Source organism: Echinops telfairi, unplaced genomic scaffold, assembly GCF_000313985.2.
Source record: "Echinops telfairi isolate 266 unplaced genomic scaffold, ASM31398v2 ScPeMD7_7404;HRSCAF=8442, whole genome shotgun sequence".
NCBI classification, from domain to species: Eukaryota; Metazoa; Chordata; class Mammalia; order Afrosoricida; family Tenrecidae; genus Echinops; species Echinops telfairi.
The window spans coordinates 2,155,327-2,166,900 of record NW_022111304.1 but is presented as its reverse complement, the minus strand read 5'-3'; positions in this window follow the sequence as shown (position 1 = coordinate 2,166,900).

Sequence of the window (11,574 nt, the reverse complement as noted above, 5' to 3'; positions counted from 1 at the left end):
GAGCAGCCCGGGGCTTCCGAAGTGTAGGGGAAAAGCCGTTAAGAAAGCATAATTCTAGTCGGGTGGACGCATCGAGGGGTAGGATTGAAGCCCCCATCCTTCCAAAGCTACCAGTTGGGACCCCTACGGCGCCTGGTGAGGCGCCGGGGCGCGGAGGGCTCGAACGGCGGAAAGGGCGATCTGGATGGGCTGTGGGAAGTTGGCGCCCTCCCGGCTCTCCCGGCTCCTGGTCCCCAGTCCATCACGGGAGAGCCGGTTCAGAGGAGCCCAAGGATCTGGGGACCCACCCAGCGCCCAGAAAAGTGCCCTGTGCTGGCAGACATGCGTCTCCCTCGCCGCCCCCAGCGCGCGCCCCGAAAACGGGGTTTGTCGATCCCAGGACGGTGGGTGAGGGAAAGTGCCTCCCTGTCCCCCGAAGTGGAGCGACTTCCGCGGGGTCCGGAGCGGGGCGGTGGAGGGCGGGGAGGCGCTGGGGCGCCAACGCCTTCAAGTTCCGCTATGAATGTTGGAAAATGCAAGTTTCGCTTCGAATGGGGGAGATGTTTGTGTTTTGTTTTCCTCATTTCAAATCAATTTCCTTCCCCCTTGCAAAGAGAAAAAAAGATCTGGCCTGGCGGGCGCCCGCTGGTCTGGGAGCTGAGGTGCGAGGTTCGTGGCTGCGGCAGATTTCGTTTGGTTCAGGTCGAGAGAATCCAGGGCGCGCATCGCGGACGGCGAGCGCAGGGGCTCCGGCCGGTGGGGTGCGCCCATCCCGTCCGGTGTCCCCGAGGCGAGGAGCGTGCTCTTTCCTGAAGCCTGGGGCGGGGCGGCGGGGGCTGCGTGCGGACCCCTGGAGTCTGGAGGGTCCAGGGAAGACTCTGCCCGCATCTCGCGCCAGGCCCGGGCGCCAGGGCACAGGCCAGGCCAGAGGTCCGCCTAGATCTTGCTGCGGACTTACGCCAGAGACCAGGGTCAGTTTGGGGGGGATTAACTAGGGTGGCAATTCCTGAGCACTGGGGAGAGAGTAAAATTAAATAAACCCACTAATCTCTACAGTAAAGATCTGAAAGAGATGACTACCCCACACACACACACACACACACACACACACACACACACACACACTCTCCCTGCCATGGAGTCCACGGTGATTCACACACACACGGAAAAATTGGCTTTTCTGGTGAGCTTCCCACAGGGTCCACCTCCGAGCTGGAAATGGAATCTTAGTGGGGGGGGGGGCTAGTGCCTTTTCACCCACAGACCCATTCCCCCCACCGCTGAAGCCACCAATGTAGAAGAAATGAGGAGGTGCCCTACGTGGTCCGCCCCCACCCCCAACCCCAAAGTTCCCAGGTGGTTGTAGCCCAGGCAGATTTGGGAGTTATGACAAATATGTCCCCGTCATACAGCGGAGACTTTGTTCTCCAGCGACAGTCACAAGTCTCTCCCAGGGCCGGTGAGGAAGGGGGTGAATGGACAGCGACAATATGCCGGCTAAAAGCACAAAGGTCCCCGAATTCAGACAACTCACTGAACGTGCGATTGAGTAATTCAGCAAAAAGCAAATTCTGATTGTTTGTGGGGACTCAGCGCTCGAGAGGGGGGGATGAAAGGAAAACTGGTGTACCACGAGGGAAGGAAAACGGGTGTTCTGTTCATTTCTCTTGATGGGAAAGGACTGAGCGTGCTTTCTGGGGGTATTCGTCCTGGGGGGACAATGTCTCTTGGACACAGAGCTAAAATGATCACAAAGCACATATATCCATGTCTGCACGTGCACTGCGTCTGTCTATAGAGAAGTAGAGGTACATACCTAGCCCAGAATATATGTACAGAGGCGATTAGAAAACAAACGAAGATATTTGAAGTATATTGATGGGGAATTTGGAGGGGCTCGCTGGGCTTCAGCTTTTCTGGGGTGATAGAAGCTGTGTGGGGAAACCAGCTCCTTTCACCCTCCTTAGGTTGCATATGCACTTGCCAGGTGAAATGGGGCAACACCTCAGACAGGTGAAAACGAACCTAAAACCACAGACACAGACCTCAGGGCACTGGGGCCAGCATCAGAGAAATCCCGGGGTCAAAGCCTGAGGAAGGAGCCCTCCTCTTCCCCCAGGAGTGTCAGAAATCAAGGAGTGTCTTTGCTCCCATCGCAGGACACACTGGCCCAGGACCCAGCAGGGGACAGTGAGGAAAGAAGTCAGAGTGGGACTTGCTGCTTTGTGAGAAAAGAGAAAAGTCACCTTTAGGAAATTTCCAAGGACAGGGTTATCTTTGAAAGATGGTGCCTTGCTTTTCTTACTGGAAGAGCAATTACCATCGTCTATAGTCCTGGCTCTACTATTTAAACTACAGAGTGTTCAAAATGATATAGCAAAGTTGCAGACCCTCAATGCACCAGATGAAGAAGCAAATTTGAGCCGTGTTCAACCACTGTATGTGGATTTTGTCACCCTGGGCTTCTATGTAATGTGTGACCATGTCACTCCATGGGTATTGTATGATGCATATGACAACAATACACAACCACACACATTAAAAATCAGGACCAATGTCAGAATAAGTTTCTTTCCCCCTTTACCAGTATGCCATCAAATTGTATCCAGCTTTCACGGGCATCTGTTTCCCAATCTCCCTCTGGACCCCCACCCGTTAGCAACTCCTTAAAAAGGGGGGGTGGGTGATATCAATATTTTTCAAAAGATCTTTGTAGGCGTATTTTTGAAGCACTTCTCTCCCCCTTGTCTGGGCATAGAGAACAGAAAACAGGGAGTGGGGGAGGGGGCTTGATCTGTCTGAATTCAGAAGAGACAGATGAGGAAAAGGATCCAGAGCTGACCCTTGGTCTTGGAAGTGGTCATTGCCACCAGAAATCTACAGTCAGGAGATGTCCCTAAAGATAAGCCTGAGCCCTGGAGGCCCAGGTACCCAACTCCCAACCCCCAGGGTCAGTTCACACAAACACTCCATGAATGCCCGGCCACTGGTCAGCCTTTGCGCCTACCCACATAGCCAGAGCTCTCCCGGATCGCCTTAGGGGCTGCCCCAGCCCACAGAAAAATGTACCCACCTGTGTGCTCAGCTATAGGTGCCCACAGGGAGCACACAGTGCATCAGGATTACTGCGCGACTGTGCCCGGATCGCTGGCACCGCGGGGAGAGGAGAGGGCGCTTCCAGGGCTGGGCACTCCTCTGGCTCTCCTCCCGCTGCCAGCCATTGATTATCCAGTAGGAAGTGGCTGTCGCCAAGCATACGCTTGGTCCTGGTTAGTGAAATCAAACACTAAGTAATTACTTACTGCACTTTAAAAAAAGAAGAAGGAAGAAAGAAAACATTAAAATAAGCTAAGGAACTCTTGAGTCTCAAAGTCTTGGGAGCGATCCAGAGAAAGGAAGAGAGCGAAGGCAGATGCTGGCGCCGAGATCCTGGAGTGAGGCGGCAGCTCACGCCTGTAGCAGAGGGAGTCACCATCAAGGCTCCGGAAGTGACTCGAATCTCCCCAAAATCTGTGGGAGAAACCGCGGGGAAAGTTCAGTGCCAGAGTCAGGGTTATGCCAGATTTGGCAAGACTTCAACTGAGTTTCAGGCACACAATTCTGCTGCCCAAGGATGACTTGGGGGAGAGTGGATTTGAGAATTACACGCAGCAAAGTGGTTCCTGGGTAGGTTGTAAGATTTTTTATTTTTGTTTTTGTTTTTCTCTCTTAACAAGAAAACTGGTTAAAGTTCTCTCCACTTTCTTACCCCTAAATCATATTTCCACCTAGCAGCTATATCAGAGAAACCACGTGTGGACCAACACAAAACTTTACCCAAGGTTCAGCAAGCCCTCCAGTCTCAGCCTTGGCATAAAGACAATAATGTAAAATTTTAAAATAAATCTCAGTATATTGTAATATTCCCAAGAACTACAATTTTAAAAGGAAAAAATGCTCAATACAGATTACCTAATTATATATATATGGGTATCGGAGGGCACATATCTTATGTTAACATTTATCGAAGTTCCCTTAACACCTAATGAAACGTATATTACATACTTATTTGTTTAGATGATAGGTCTATAATAGGTGAGAGAGAAATAAATCTGTGTTCCTTCTTTAGCGGGAAATTCATTAATAAGGCAAACCCTGAAAAGAGGGTTACAAGTGCTTTAAATTCCAAATGCAGGCTCTAATATCAAACAATTTCCCCAAAACTTCTGAGCAGAAATTGTACAAAGCCCCACCACCACCACCACCACTTTCAAGCCATATGACTTACATCTCTGCAAAACTTGGGGATGGTCTCTTCCCATCCAATTGCTCAACCCCAAGAGAGATGGCCACTCCTGGAGAAAATAGGGGTGGTGGAGTCAGTGGATTTCCCTCAAGCTCACACCTTGTGTTTCCATTCATCTCACCTTCTCATCAGCCTCCCCCAACCAGCGCTGCATCCTGACTGACCTCCTGCAAATGTCTGCACTCTACTTGAACTGAACACAAAGCACACCCACCAGCTAGCTTACATTCCCAGCATGTGCCCGATGGGTCCAGAGTGCCCAAAGACTGGGACCCAACAATCATGTGCCCTAGAAATCCCAAAGGCTATCAAGCCTGGAGGCTTGGGGTGATCTCTATGCTTCGGAAGTATGTTTCCTATGCTCTGCATTGGATTTTGTCTGATTGTGCAAGTGAATGCGGTAGTCTTTGGGAAGAGAGAAAACGCTCTTCTCATTCCTTCCTGGTCTTTGGGTTTTGCTTGCTCAGGCAGCACCGTGGATGAGAGGAGCGGAGCGAGGTGTGCCTCTGAACAGTCTCTAAGGAGGAGGAGTTGGGTGGCTTAAGAAGGAGGCAGTAAGGTAGCAAAAGTCTAAGAGCCCCTCCTCTCCCTTTCTACCGATGATATCAGAGTGATAGCTGCTCTCCAGCCACCAAAATCACGCCAAGTTACATATGTAGGTATGTATTTATGTGTCTCTATACATATACATGTATGTGTGAGTGTATATGTACAAACAGGAAGTTTCATTAGGATCATATGTATATGTGTGTACATATATGTGTGTGTGTGTGTGTGTGTGTGTGTATAAAACACAGACACAGGAAGTTTAAAATCACCAGCAGCAGGACTATTCTCCCAGATCCAGACAGGCAAGAAAGCTAGCCTCCTGTTTTTCCACACCACAGACTCCAACCAGGGAGCTTCATTTTGTCCAGGAGGGGCTTCTTTTTCCCCTGTAGCTGAGTCTCTGGTCTTTTCTTCACTCTTTCCTGGAAATGAGAGAATTCAATAGTCTTTCTTTGGGTGAGGCATCTTCTGAAAGTCCTTTAATTTCTTGTGTTCTGCTCAGTGGTTTTCAAAGTAGAATGATTAGAATCTGTTTCCTGCTGTGCCTGCAGAGGGTCTCTGATCCTAGAGAGAAGTGGTTGTGGTCCATGTAGGGTATTAATTTCCCCTCTTCCCCCAAGATGAAATATATACACTCCCTCCACCACTGACCTCTACCACCCCACCCAATTCCAGTTGTCAGCAGCAAGGTGGTATTAAAGGGTCTCTACATCTTTCCCTCACATAAATAAGAGGTAAAATGCACAGCTCTTTGACCATGCCTTTTATATTTAGACATTCTTTGAAATAGGTTAAGCAGTGTACTGTGACCCAGAAGAATGCTGTATTGAGTTCACAATCCCACCCCCACCCTTGCTCCGGGGGTGGTGGTGGTGTTATTTTCCAAGTCTTTTAAAATAACTGAAAATCTGTCACATACCCAAGTCACACACGCACACACACACACACACACACACTCACACACACACACACACACACACACAAGTGACTGGTCTGCCTCCTTTATAAGAGCCCCAACCCTACCCTTTAAAAGAGGGAGGAAATGATGGAAAGTGATAAATACCTTTTCCAGGCATTCAGTTTGTTGGCTTTCTGACCAAAAGGGACCTTTGTTAGATCTCTGCAAGGAAGCCAAATCCAGCCCCTAGCAAACACTCCTCCACCTTCTTCCCCAACCCCCTCAGCTCCCTTGTCTAACTTGAAAATGAACTTGGACTTCTCTCTCAGACAGGCCCTAAAACCAGGAGAGATTTTTATTTGTCTGCTTCCGAAGGGCTTCCTCAAAGGGGGGAGTTGTTTTGGGGGAGGGGAGAGGGGCCAACGGTCTGCTCCCAGAAGCACAGGATGGGGTGGAGGTAGGGGCTGTAGGGAAGAGAGAAGGGGGAGGGGGATACTTTGTTAATTTCTTAACTCTGCATTTATTCCCTGAACTTCTTTTGTCTATGGAGGCTGAGAGGGGGTGGGGGTGGCAAATGACTGGCTGGGATACTGCAGAAAAAGAAAAGGGGGTAGGAGGGATGAGAATTAGAAAAAGGGCTGGGGCTGGGGAAGGAGGGGAGAAGGAGGGCTGGGGAGAGGGCTCTGTAGTAAGCTTGTCTGGGCTAGGAGGGTGTGGAAGCTATGAGAGAAAGGGGCCTGGGGTTGAGGACTCTGGAGGCCAGTGGAGGCAGCTTCCAGAGAGTTCTCTAGGAAAGGGGCCACCTGACCTCCCCAACCAAGCTCAGGACACCAACAGGGAAGAGTCTGTGGCTTGGGGCAGTCTGGAGGGGAGGCCAGGAGAAGATTGGTGATAGCAGCCTAAACCAGACCCCTGGATGGATCCCTTCCTACATCACCACAGAGAAAAGGCTGGTGGAGGGTTTGGGGGGGCACGCCCTGAGCTAGCTCTGAGGTCTTAACTAGGCAGCAGAAGAGAGTAGACTTCCCTGGTGTCTAACTGGGGGGATGGGGGGTGGCAGGCCTGGAGGAAAGCAAGTTTGGGGGTGAGGGTGGAAAACTCTGAACTGTGGATGAAGCCAAGTGATGCCTGGGCCACCCTGGTCCCAACTTTCCCTCAAGCTGATGGCCGAGGGAGAGAGAACAATAAAGGTGGATGACACCAGGATAGCAGCCTGCAGTCCAGGAGGTGAGTTCCCAGCCTGGGAGGAGAGGCTGAGGTGGCTCTCCTCTGAAGCTAGGATGTGGGGGGTGGAGAGATCAAAGTCTAGCAGGTTCCAGAGGGATAGAGCCTCCTGGGAGGTGGCAGTGGCGTCTGCACGCTCCTTAGACCGCCTCCGACCTTGCTGAGCCTGGAGAGGTGGAGGGAGAGAGGCCTGGAGGGGCTGGGCAGGGCCAGGGAGCCACGTTTTCCCTCCTTTCCCCTCAGTACTGCTTTTGTAGCCCACCAGGAATTCCACCCCTCCCTCCCACCCTGGAACCTGGAACCCTAGGAAGGTGTCCCCACTCAGATACATTCTCAAAGGTGCATCTTCATCATGCCTCACCGAACCCCCACCTTCTTCCTAGAAGTGGTCTCTCAAGTTCTCTCCCGCATAGCTGGGACTTTCTGGAGTCTGTCCTACACACATCTCTCCCACTCGGTAGGCCAAACCCTGGACAGGAAAGGGCTCCCCAAACTCTATGCCTACCTGTCAAGGCCCCAAATCTGGGCCAGAATACAGACCCCATGGTGGTGAGGCTCTTTGTTCTCCTACAGCCTGAACCCATCCACCCCCTTCCTTTTTCAGAAGTGGGATTTCTCCCATAAAAAGTGGGGAAAGTGGGAGCAGGAGTTTCAGGACGTCGTTTTTTTTTTTCTTCCTTTCTTTTTGTCCTAGGCAATATAGAGGAAATGGAGCCAAGGCAAGGGTAACCAACTGATATTTTAATGTCCAGAGAAGGAGTTCTAGGAGTGGAGTTAGGTGACTCCCCAACCTCATTTCCCTCAGCCTTCTCCCAGGTCTGGTATTCAAGCTACACACGCCCTGAAGGCGGCCATCCAGCTTGCTACCTCTTGCTGCAAATGCTGCTAATTTACACATCTGACTTAGGTCTTTCATACATTGCATTGGGCCAGGCAGGAATCCCGCCTTACAACTTCCGAAAAACAGAGACATCTGTCTCTTTATTTTCCAGGTATTTTCCTAGGGGAGGAATCTGTAAGTGGAGGCCAGGCTGAGCATGTAAATAGCCATTAAGCACGGATGCTGAGAGATAAACAGGCAAGCAGAGATCTTTATTTGCATAGAGAGCATTTCCGTAGAGATGAGAGATGCTGCCTGGTTATCATCTGAGCACACTGATGCTTGTGTTCGTGAGAGCATGTGCCGGAACTGGCCGCGCCGTCTGCACATGTGCGTGAACACACAGGCACACACACACACTTCCAGTGAGAAGGCGCTTTGAATCTCTCCTTTACAGCTGTGAAAAGAAGGATTTCTAAAGTTGAAAGCTAAGAACCTAGCGGCTCCCGCCTGTCCGACCAACTCGCCCCCCGACAACAGTCTCTCGAAAATGCAGCGTAGAGCCCTGTCGTGGCTTCCAGACTGACCATGCGCCATCCTAGTGGAGTAGAACTTCAATTCTCCGCATTTCCTCCCACGCCCGTCGCTCAATCGCAGCCCGAGGACCCTCGCGCCTTCTCATTTCTTTTCATTTCCTCCAAACTTTGTCCACACTGGAGCTCCACGGCCCCATCCCCAAGCCCGGCGGGGTGAGGTGTGGCCGCGTGGTGGGGGGTGAGCGCGCCGCTGCCCGAGGTTTCAGCGCCTGGCTTTCTAGGGCGGGATCGCCTTGGGGATGTAATTACTACGTTTCCACTGGTGCATATTTTCCTGGAGTGTTTAATTTGGTTTTATTTGTGTCTCAGCGAGATCCAAAATTTTCCGGGGAGCGGGGGAAAGGACCCCAGGCTTAAAGTTAATTAACCCACTAGGTTCTACTTCGCACCGCCTGCCCGCAGACCCTTCGCTGCGCCCGAGCCCTGGAGCGCGCCGAGGGCCAGCGCGGAGGGTCTGGGAGAAGCGAGCTGAAGGGGAGGGATTGGTCCGGACCGGAGGGCCTTTCCCTACCCCAGCCACTTTTCGCGCCCTGTGCCTGGAACTTTCCCCTCCTGCCTTAGCACTCCAGCAAGTCGCTCCAGGAGCTGAATCTTCTGGACCAAGGCGACTTCTTAGGTTTCCTCTTTGCTCTCACCGCTATAGTTTAGCCGCATAGTGCCCCTAATAAATGGAATTGTAAAGTTGCCGGTTTAATTAAATCTATATCTCATTGCAATAGGACTATTTAATGCCCTTACATAAACCTGGAAAAGAACATACTATTAATTTTCTTTATTGCTGAGCTGCCTGCACCCAGGTTCTGCCCGACATTCTGTCCCCATCCTGAAGGCCAGGGGGAGACCTTCCCTTTGATGCTGGCCACAGGGGGACCCGCTTGGGGCTGGAGTGGTCCTGCATCCCGGAGGGAGCCCCAGGAAAGAGATGGACATTTTCAATCCTTTGTTCCTGCTGGCGGCCCCTCCGATCCGATCCACGTCTCCCCCGTCTGTCTCTCCACGTGAGCCCTGCACCTCACAGAGAAGGCCCTGGCCGGGTCCCGCCTTGCCTCTACCTTGGGCACCAGCATTCAGAGGCACACATACCCGCCCCCACCTACCCACCCACCCCCGCCAGTGGGCTGCCTGCAGACCCCGAGGCCAAGGTCACAAACCCAGTCTAGACTAGGCCAGACCCTGTTTGCTCTCCTCGTTTTACCTTGACCTTGGACTCCGACGTTAAGGAAGCCAGTCTTCTAGCCAAGAGCCGGCTGCTCGCTCTTTGCTGGGCTCCTCTCGCCACCATTATTGTACTCAACACACAAGGGTTAGCCTGATGATGTTTCAGACCGCTTTCTGTTGTTTTCCTCTTCCTCGGCGTAGCCCAGTGCGCTGCCTCTTTCTGAACGCTGACCCTCGGGCCCGGCCGAAAATCACCAGGATCAGAATGACCTTTCTCCAGCACATACATCCTAAATCAGTCCCCCATGCTCTCTCCACCTTCGACCACCAAGCACCTTCCCTCTCCCAGCAGGCAGCCTGGAGGCTGAAATCTGAGCGGACCCGCCGCTGGCCTCCGGATAGAAGGGTCTTCTGGGGCCGGTTTGGCTTGGCTGAGGACGACTGTGTGGCCACGGCCTGCTGCGCAGACTGACCAGGCGAGCACCCAGCTTTTAATGCCCATGCCAGAGATAGGAAAGCGCTAGAGGCTGCCGCCCCTATCCCCTCTTCTCCCTCTTCTCTCTCCTCCTGTGTCAGAGAGGGCTTGTGCTGCAGGGACCTGGGTCCCCTTTTGGGAAGATGCGCCTTAGAAAGTGGTGACTTGGCGGAGACTCAATCTGGCAGAGGAGGCCCAACAAACTGGGAGACAGGGAGGAAAGAGGAGGGGAAATTTGAAAATGTAGTAAGTTGGTCCTAATATGTTTGTTCTTTGAAATGAGACCTGGTGTTAGAGCATTAACCGACTCCACAGTGAAAGAGGATGCCCCAAGAAGGTCATGGGTGCTAGGTTGGGTGCTAGGCTCTGTCGGATCTCCTGATCCAGCACCCCGAGCACAGCACAGCGCCCATAGGGAAGACCGCTCTCACAGGGCTGAGATTGGGCCGCCAAGGGCACTGAAGCCCGAGCATGGTGCCAGGAGGGTCCCTCAGAGGGGGCAGCGCCGGCTCTCGGGACTCTCGCTTTTCCTTGTGTACACTGAGCCCGAATCGGATCGCTGGCTCTGGTTCTTACCCGGGGCGTGCCAGCTCTCCTAAACCGAATCTACCACCACCCCCCCCACACACACACACACACACTTTGCTTTGAAAAATCTCACTCTAAGACTTTTTTTTTAATGTTCATTGAGATTTCCAGCCTAGTCTATTGCCCACCCTCACTCCCTTCCTGTTATCCTTTCTCACTGGGAACACCCCACCATGTCCCCCCACCCCATCCCATCGAGTTCTGATGGGTGTGTTTGGGAGCTAACACGTCCCTCCTCCCCCAGCCCCCTCCACCCACCCGCAGGAGGAAGACCTCGAGAAAACCTCAGGCGACAGAGTGGGGGGGGTGGGGGGTGGAGAACGTAGTCGTCAGTCGGCATCCAAGCCGAGGTGCGGCGTTGGGTTCCCTACAACAGCGCGAGCGCGGGCCGGCGGGGAGTTCGCCGGAGACGGAGCCAGAGCTTCGCATGCCTTACCCACGCGTTCCCGCCTATTTGCAGCTTTATTTATTTGTTTTAAAATCCCGTTTCTCCTCCACCCTTAGTCCCAAACCCCAATCCAGAGACTTCGGCAGGCACCAGAGCGGCTTTGAGGCAGGGTTCGAATTGCCCCGCACACATCCTAAACCTCAGGGAGGTGCCTGCCCTAGGCCCAGCTCTCGCCTCCCAAGACCCCTTGGCGTCGGCCAAATTCAGTGCCCCCCTCTTCCCTTTCCTTCCCAGGGGCCTGCCAGGGGGGCGTTTCCCTGTCCCTTTAAATCTTCCAGCTCCCTCCTCCTTGCCTCTTCTAGCAGCCAATCAGCAAAGCCCTCTTCCCTTTCTCCCCGCCCCTCCCACCCCCCTCGCAGGGAGGGAATCCCGGGAGACCAGGACTGGGCGTCACGTGCACGGGGCGTGTCACGTGGACGCCCGAGGGGTGCCAAGGGGAGGCGGGCGGGAGCCGGCGGATTTCTTAATGAAGCGTCTCCGCATGCGTAGAGGAACCAAGGGAGGGAGGGAGGGAGGGAGGTGGCAGCACCGGTAGCAGGAGGAGGAGGAGGAGG